General features: G+C 31.6%; 1 long non-coding RNA gene across 1 annotated transcript; it reads left to right on the top strand.

Moving 5' to 3' along the window:
• The first annotated feature begins 3,836 nt into the window (after positions 1-3,836).
• Positions 3,837-6,182, top strand: LOC125251994. The gene is made up of 4 exons (XR_007181108.1): positions 3,837-4,312; positions 4,780-4,845; positions 5,183-5,287; positions 6,075-6,182. It is a non-coding gene; the product is annotated as an uncharacterized LOC125251994 (long non-coding RNA).
• Positions 6,183-9,256: the final 3,074 nt, after the last annotated feature.

Genomic DNA, 9,256 nt, shown 5'->3' on the forward strand with positions numbered 1-9,256 from the left:
AGCGTCTCGAGACCTTGCGGTTTCCCCCATTCCACTGCCCGTGTCTCGCATTTTTTTAAAGCAAAAACGCATTGTGTACGCACACAGGCAGCGCCACTGGGTCTGTCCGCGTTGTCCAGATACTGATACTTAGTTGCTTGCTGCTAGAGGCGGCACGTCGTAATGAACTTCACGCGCAGAACAGCACATGTATTCATATCAAAGCGATGTTAAAGGGACAGTCATCACATTATAAAATGCGGTTATATTTTTTCCGGATTAATTTCATTTTGAGAGATAGAGAGGTGAGAGAAAGTATTGCTGAAATTACTTCACAAGAAAGTTTTTATATTACTGATTTGATGTGGTAATCTGTGGTAATTTATTGACTAATAAACATTTGCGGTAATGTCCCCATCTCTGTAAATGCAAAACCTGAGAGAATGGGAGAAATTATGGTTGGTAACACGGATTCTAGGCGTAAAGCCAGCAACTTAGACAAGTTTAAAGTCAACATTAAGAAGGCTGATCCGGCGATAAGAAGTGAAATGCAAGGGATCTTTATTTTTCTTTAAAATTAGAGAAATAGAGGCCTGATTAAGTGTTTGGGGAAGCTTGAGCGAAACAAATGAATCAAAATACATTTCAATCAAAATGGGGGCCAACTTATCAAAAATGTTTTATAAAACTCAACTGGGTACCCATCTGGCCCAGGGCATTTACTAGACTGCATAGAAGTAACAGCCTGAGTAAGTTCTTCTATAGTGATGGGTTCTTCTAACTGAGCAGCAGAATTAACAGTGGGTAGGTTAAGTTCACTAAAAAAAGGCATCAAAAGCAGGGGGTCATCAATTTGTTCAGATGCATATAAGGAAATAAAATATTCTTTAAAATAATCATTAATTAGCTGAGGGTTTGTTGTTACCCCTGATAGGGTTTGAATCTGAGGAATGTGATGAGAGGATGAGCGATGTTGCTCATTTGATCTTGTACCTTACCTTTATATCAGAATATGTCTGTTTCCATTTCTTTAAACATGATAATGGAAGATCTGTGAAATTCCCTTAAAGGTGTCAAAACAACCCCTATATCTATTTTCATCTATTTTTGACACTTGACCAGTCACTCTGACCTAGCCGTTACACCAACTAAGATAAATCCATTTGACCTTTTCTTATTAGACCAAAACATAAGTTTGATTTAAGTTTTCCTATGCTTATGGTATAAAACAGATGGGGTCTTTGATAGTTTAGCCTTTTCTTTGCTTTTCTTTACTTCTTCTTTGCTCTTTTTGCTTATTGCATCTTCTGCTTCTTCTATCCTATCTCTCATATCTTTCATCTATTAGATACAATACTCTGGATTTTATTAATAACTATTAATTACTTAATTAGTTTGTCTTTATAATTTTTAATTAATAAATTTGTTTTTCCTTATTCAAGTTTGATCTCTGACATAATCATTGCTGGACTGCCTTGATCTCATTTTCTCAAGTTTTTGCATCATTACCTGTGCAGACTTTGAAGGTGTATTATGTCTAACAGAGGAGCGATCAAGTTTAGGATTTATCCAGCAGTTAAAATCACCTCCCAGAATAAGATGACGCGAAGATGTATCAGGCAGTACAGAGAATAAATGTTATTAATAAAATTATCATTGTCCCTTTGCATAAACATTAGTGATTTAGTGAATCAGTATTCCCACACCCCTGGCTTTACCCTTATTTCGGCACAGTTTGTCAAGAGCCTCTTTTTCAGAAAGTGTCAAATTTGACTTTTTGTTCTGAGATGAAGATGACTGCTCAAATAAATTAGTCACATCCCTTTCCACTAGCCTACAATATGTATCAATAGATGAATTAAATACAGATAGACAAAAGGTACTAGTAGGTTTAAATTTAGTTAGAACATTATACACACGTGCATTTTTAAAAAAAAATATTTTATTTTTTGAGCATTTTTATAGAAGCATTTCGGTCTTAATGTCCAGAAAAACTCCAAAAGTTCAGTCTTGGTGACAAAAGGATCTGTGGCTTTATATGGATCAAAACTTAACCCCTCAAAACCATATTAACTGCAGCCCTTACGTTGTCTCTGATTGAAAGGAGTAAAAAATAGAAACAATTTCAAATCAATCTCGCTTTATGTACAGCAAGATTCTATGCCAATTAAATGTCTATGTTAATTCAATGTTAAATAAGTGATTTAATAAAGGTTGAAAAAATATTCATTTTATGACCATCTTGATCTTTTTTTCTAAAAATCAACTTTAAATTTCAACATTGATTCAGTGATAATGTGGTTGATGCATTAACACTGATTCAATGTTGATTCAGCACTTTTGCCATCTTGCTTAACACCTGCTCCACGTTTTGAACGCGATCTACCACCTTTTCAATATGTGTTTTTGCCTCTGTTATATTTTTTCAGTTCACATTGGTGAGGTCAAATGCAATATCATTAAGTTGTTGTTTTGTGTCCTTGCAGAAGTCTCGTATCTCCTCCAGAACTTTTGCCAAACTTTCTGCGTTACCTGGATTGCATTGGTTAGCATTAGCTTTGCAGTCTTTCCCCTTGTGAAAAAGAAGTGCACTTAATTGTATTGAAAGTGTACTTTGTGTGTACTTAGTATACTTTTTAAAAAGTGCACTTGCTGATAATACAATATAATTAAAATTAAAGGCCACTTAAGTGTACTTAAATAGAATATACTTTAATGGCAATATTTATTATTATGCTTAAGTGCACTTTTTAAAAATGCACTTTGTAATAATGTCAAATTAAGTTGTACTTAAAGAAAGTACACTTTAATGAAAATATTTATTAACACGCTTAAGTGCACTTTTTAAAAATGCCCTTTGTAATAATGTCAAATTAAGTTGTACTTAAAGAAAGTACACTTAAATGACAATATTTACTAACACGCTTGAGTGCACTTTTTAAAAATACACTTTGTAATAATGTCTAATTAAGTTGTACTTAAATAAAGTACACTTTAATGACAATATTTATTATCATGCTTAAGTGCACTTTTTAAAAATGCACTTTGTAATAATGTCAAATTAAGTTTTACTTAAAGAAAGTACACTTTAATGACAATATTTATTAATATGCTCGAGTGCCCTTTTTAAAAATGCCCTTTGTAATAATGTCAAATTAAGCTGTACTTAAAGAAAGTACACTTAAATGACAATATTTACTAACACGCTTGAGTGCACTTTTTAAAAATACACTTTGTAATAATGACTTATTAATTGTACTTACAGAAAGTAAACTTTAATGACAATGTTTATTAACACACTTGAGTGCACTTTTTAAAAATGCACTTTGTAATAATGACTTATTAAGTTGTACTTAAAGAAAGTACACTTAAATGACAATATTTATTAACACTTTTTAAAAATGCACTTTGTAATAATGACTTATTAAGTTGTACTTGAAGAAAGTACACTTTCATGACAATATTTCTAAACATGCTTAAGAGCACTTTTTAAAAATGCACTTATTTTTTACCTAATTATGACTTTATAGTGTTTTAAATAAGTAAACTTATTCTGATGTATTGACTTATATATTAAAGCACATGAAAAATAATTTATTTTAATTTCAACTTAAGTGTGTTGTCCAAGATGACATTTGTTAATGTATTTTAAATGTGCTTAGTCTTTAATAAATACTGTGTGCATTAATACACTTGAAATTTATTTTTCTGAATTTCAAAACACTTGCTTATACAGTGTATAATCCTGTACAACTTATTGTTGAAATTTTTATCACCAGCTCCTGCTCTAAACTCGACTAGTGTCAGTTTTCTACATAATATTTGACATAAAATGTTTTTTTTTTTTTTTTTTTTTTTTTACGGAGTGCTGTATTTGTGATACTTAATGCAACAGTGCTGTACTTTACATATCTGTATAATACTTATAATATCATTGTTGTTATAAGTTGATTAAACCTATTTAATTGCAAGCAAAAGTTTAACAGATCTAAAAAATAATTTGAATTCATATTCAGTTAAAATACATTTAATTTTAATCAGACTAAACTATAAAATAATTGAATTTCAGTTAGGTGAATGAGTCAAGTTCTGTAAACTTACAGTCTAACTACAACAATGAATTAGAAAAACTTCCAACTTGAACAAATTTAATCATGCGCATGCGCCACAATACTACGTCATGACGGCGCATTACTTCACCAGAGTTTGAAAAATGCACCTTCAGCCATCTTTCTGTGATCGCGATGCGCGAGGCAACTTTGCTGATCAAAGAAGAAAACAAAGGAGCGCACGTTTGGATGACTACAGATGAGACGTTATGTATTACAAATAAGTAAGTATCTTGATATTGATATATGCTCTCTTCATTTTTATTTTTTCACCGGAACATAGCAGTTCTTATGAGTGTAACTTATTTAGTTTAATCGCAATATGGAGGTGAATTAATCATGTTTCCTGTAATTTATTTATGATTGCATTATAGTAATTTCTTATACAATATGAACGTGGTCGCGTGTGCGGGCGTGTTCAAAGAATTTGGCTGCTGAAAATATATTTTAATTGAACTCTGACTTTTTAAATCATTTTAAATGACTTTAAGTTAAATTTGCAGAACTAAATTCAAAGATCTGATCTTGTAACATTTAAAGACAATTATATACATTTAATCGCTATTATAACCACCAGTAATGCTTATAATCTATTTTTCTTTTTGCATTTGAAAAGTTAGTTGTTCAATTACTGTTTGTGTTTGTAATATGTAATATTTTTTGTGCTTATAGTTATATATTCATTTTGTAGGATCAGTACAGATCTGTCAATGGAGACAGTGCAAGCTGTGTGGAATCAAAGACCCGTATTGATGAGGTGATGTTCCATGTTTTTCCATTAATTCAGCCACCCTGATCACACACTACAAGCTAAAACACTGCCATCAACTGTCCTTATAGCTTTTAAATGCTTTGAATCTTTTCTGTTTGCAAGTAATAAATTCTCACCTGTGCACTTACAAATCCCCATATAATCATTATATATTTATATTTACATATAATGATATTATTATATAATTATTTTCAAAGCAAAACCCCTCAATTTGCTTGGGCCTTGGGTTATTTATCTATATTTGTGTAATTGATAAAGTTATGTTTAATTCCTTGTAAAGTAGGAATAAAAATGTTTATAAAAATGTTCTCTATTTTGAAAGGCCAGTGTCAGTGAAGATGGTGTGGTCACTGGAATCCTGGTGTTTGTGGCAAATGTGAAGGATGTTCTCCCAGGATTCTACTACAGTGTTGTCCTGATGACTGAGGTAATTCATCTTAGGTGATGCAGTTGCGGTCAAAAGTTTACTTACACCTTGCAGAATGAACTGCTTCATCAGGGAAGTACTAAATAAAGAAACAAATACAATGCTAATTTGTATGATTTGTTTGTTTTATAATAAAGTTATGATTATGTAAACTTCAGAATTACATAATCATATTTCTACTCTAAATTGTTTTTTGAAATATAAACATTTAAATTGTAGCTGTCATAAATTATGTATTCAAACATTAAATACATAAATTAATTATAAAAAAAATATTTAAAATAAAATTATAATGAATATGTAACGTGGTGCATATAATTAGCAGAATGCTCCTCTCTATAGCTGACTAATGAGTTTATGCTGAATATGATTTTTCTGAAGTAAATGTGACGTTACATGACATTGTTTACAAGCTGTTTCATTGACGTCTTTCCACACGTTGAAACACTGATTGAGCGATTAAATGTGACAACTTATGGGTCAGTTGTACTGTATGTTGTAACACACCTTCAGATGTTCATTCATATTTATTTCACACTGTAACTGGTATTAAAGTGGAGGAAATTATCAGTACACAGTAAACATCTTGGCCACAGGCTTCAATCACTATCAGCAACTCTTTGCCTTTAGGGAATACCAAATGGGTTTTTATTATTTTCAAACCTACAAAGGTGGATATAAACTTTGGAGTTCTGTATATATATCTATATCTATTGATTTCATTCGATTGAACCAATTATAATAATGGACTGACTCTTACTTCTTTTTTGTTTTTTTTTTCCTCCAGGTATTTATTTTTTTACTTTCTTGCCTCTTTGGAACATGTCCATTTATGCATACTGTGTAGAGGTGGTTCGCAGCTTCATGGACATTTAAGGTTTTCTGCCGATGAAGAGCTTCTGGGACATTGACATAAACAGCACTTTTTCATACAACTTAAAAAAAGGTGGTGACAGACAATTTTGGTTTTCTTGTTTTTGTGCCTTTGGAATTCATTGTTTTTTTGTTTGTTTTGTTTTTTCTTTTCAAAATTACATTCACTGTAATGCTGGAGTAAGATTTTAGAAGAAACCTTTTTGTCCTGTTTAATGTTTGTGCTAGTAAGGGTTGCAGAGCTTATAAGTAACAAGGTTTACAAAAGGTAACACTTTACAAAAGGTCTCGCTTGTTAACGTCAATTAATATATTAGACAACATTATCTAACTATGTGCATTGACTTTTTTTTTTTTTACAGTATTTATCAATATTTGTTAACATTAGGCAATAAAAAAAAATTTTTCTCAAGTTAATAAAATGTATAGTTATTGTTCATGTTAGTTTACAGTGCATTATCTATTAACATATGCAACTTTTGATTTTAATAATGCATACATAATATTAACTAGGATTTATAAATGCTTAAAGTATTTTTCATTCATAGTTCATGTTAACTAAAGTAGTTAACTAATAGAAAATTATTGTACAGTGTTACCCAAAGTTTTGAATCTTTTCTTTTCTTTACATTTTGTTTGTATTAATTCATGGGTGTTATCTTATTTATCATCTTATACAGAATGATTTTATCTGAAAATGTAAAAATGCAGAAAGATTGTGATGGTAGGTTTAGGTACCTTTGTATGTGATGGAGAAAATGATAGTGCATATAAGCCTCACTGTCCTCCAGACTCTTTCTAAATGAGAGTTAAAGTGTTGTAATTGTTTGTGATTGTGTATAGTGTTTCTTGGGTTTTTCTTGTGCATCAACAAAAAGGTTTTTGTGCATTTGTTTTAGAGATTATTTTGTCAGTAAATGTAGAGGGTTTCAATTTGCATTTGTGTTGATTGTAATATTTTGAAATATACTAAATTGTAACTTCATTATTATATGTACAAAAAATGTAATTACAAATGTATTAAATTATATAATAGTGTACATGTAAATTACATTAAAGTATATTTAAGTTCGCATTAATTGCTTGTCAGTACATTCGGAAGTATACTTTTACCATATTTTGAAGTACATAAAAAATTGTATTAAAGTCCTACTTAAGTGCTTTAAAAAAATCACTCAGAAGTTCAACTTATTGCATTTAATATGAACTTAATCTGTGATATATTTGAAATTAATTACAAATAGAATGCACTTAAGCGGCTGAAAACATTACATTTAATTCACACTTAAGTGTATTGATAACTGATATTAAAATATATTTTAGTTCACATTAATTGCTTGTTAGTACATTGGGCAGTGCACTTTAACTATATTTTAAAGGTACTAGAAGCAATTACGAAGGTTGTCATAAAGTTGTATTAAAGTACCACTTAAGTTGTTCAAAAAAATCACTCAAAAGTTCAACTTATTGCATTTAATATTAACTTAATCTGTGATATATTTGAAATTGATTACAAATAGATTGCACTTAAGCGGATGAAACATTACATTTAATTCACACTTAAGTGTATTGATATCTGATATTAAAATATATTTTAGTTCACATTAATTGCTTGTTAGTGCATTGGGCAGTGCACTTCAACTATATTTTAAAGGTACTAGAAGCAATTACGAAGGTTGTCATAAAGTTGTATTAAAGTACCACTTAAGTTGTTCAAAAAAATCACTCTTAAGTTCAACTTATTGCATTTAATATGAACTTAATATGTGATATATTTGAAATTAAGTACAGATATAATGCACTTAAGCGATGAAAACACTACATTTAATTCGCACTTAAGTGTGTTCTTTTAAAGTATATTATTTTTGCAATAAGTACACTTTATAAAAGTATACTAAAGTGCACTTTTTTTTCACAAGGGNCAGTGTCGGCGCTATGGTGGGGCATTCGAGGGCCGTGCCCCCCCTAGCGGTCATTGATGCCCCTCCTACCACAGGCCATGGCGTGGCCCCCCCAAAAAATAACTTTTAGTTATTCTTTTAATATTAAATGTACAAATTGTAACTTAAATGAAATAAAATGAAATCAACGGGGAAAACATTAATTTTGGTTGTTCATGACATGTTACTAGGCTTGGTCATCACAGGTCAATGCTTATTGGTCGCTGAGTAAACTTGTTGATTTTCAGCGCGCTGCGCGCATAATCCATTTCAGTTTGTCCGTCTTTATCATAGACATTTAGCGCTAACTGTTAGCCTAATTATAGACAAAAAATGGATTTACGAAAACACTCGCCTGCAACTCTTCTGAGGGTAAGTCGTTTGTTCATTTCACTTATTAAAGCCAGCCCTGGCTTTGATAAGGCCTACTAATCAGTAGAATTGTGTATGTGTTTTATACTTGGCTGCCTGTAAGTCTTACAGGTAAGATATGAGCCCGATCACACGAAAATGCGTAGTACGAGATTGTAATCTCGTAGAATTTGGCGTGCTTATGGTACGCACTTTATGGCAATTTATTTGCCTATATTCTACGAGATTACACACTCGTACTATTGATACGCATTCTCATGTGATCGTGTTGGCTTATGTCATTTCTGCCATGGTGCGTGGCTTATCCAATTGGCTACCTGCTGCCCGAATGCGTGCCTCAGTTATGTCAGCGGTCCTGTCCTGTTACTTATATGTTGTAAAGGGGTGTTTTTGATGGAGGCTATGTTGTCTAATGTTTATAACCAGTGGTAGGCCTACATAATGGTTTTCTGGAAGTGCATAAACTGTTGAGAGGTGGATGAACTATTTCTGACATGTCAGAGATGGGTAAACTGCATTTATTTGCGTATAGCCTCCACGACAGCCCTACGCTGTGTGTGACTGAGCTGAATTTCGAGTAGAGAGAGGGCATAACTTTATGCCTTTTCTGCCTTTTAATGTGACTCCACTCCAAACGCTGTCTTCATTTTGTTTATTAAACGCAACGTTTTTAATTTCAAAAGCATTTCTAAATTCAGTTCATATTTCCAACAAACGAAATTTCAAGCCAAAATAACGAAATGTAAAATAACGAAAAATATCGCAAAAGTTTTGCGCAAATGTG

The sequence above is a fragment of the Megalobrama amblycephala genome, linkage group LG17 (assembly GCF_018812025.1).
Source record: "Megalobrama amblycephala isolate DHTTF-2021 linkage group LG17, ASM1881202v1, whole genome shotgun sequence".
In the NCBI taxonomy this organism is placed as follows: domain Eukaryota; kingdom Metazoa; phylum Chordata; class Actinopteri; order Cypriniformes; family Xenocyprididae; genus Megalobrama; species Megalobrama amblycephala.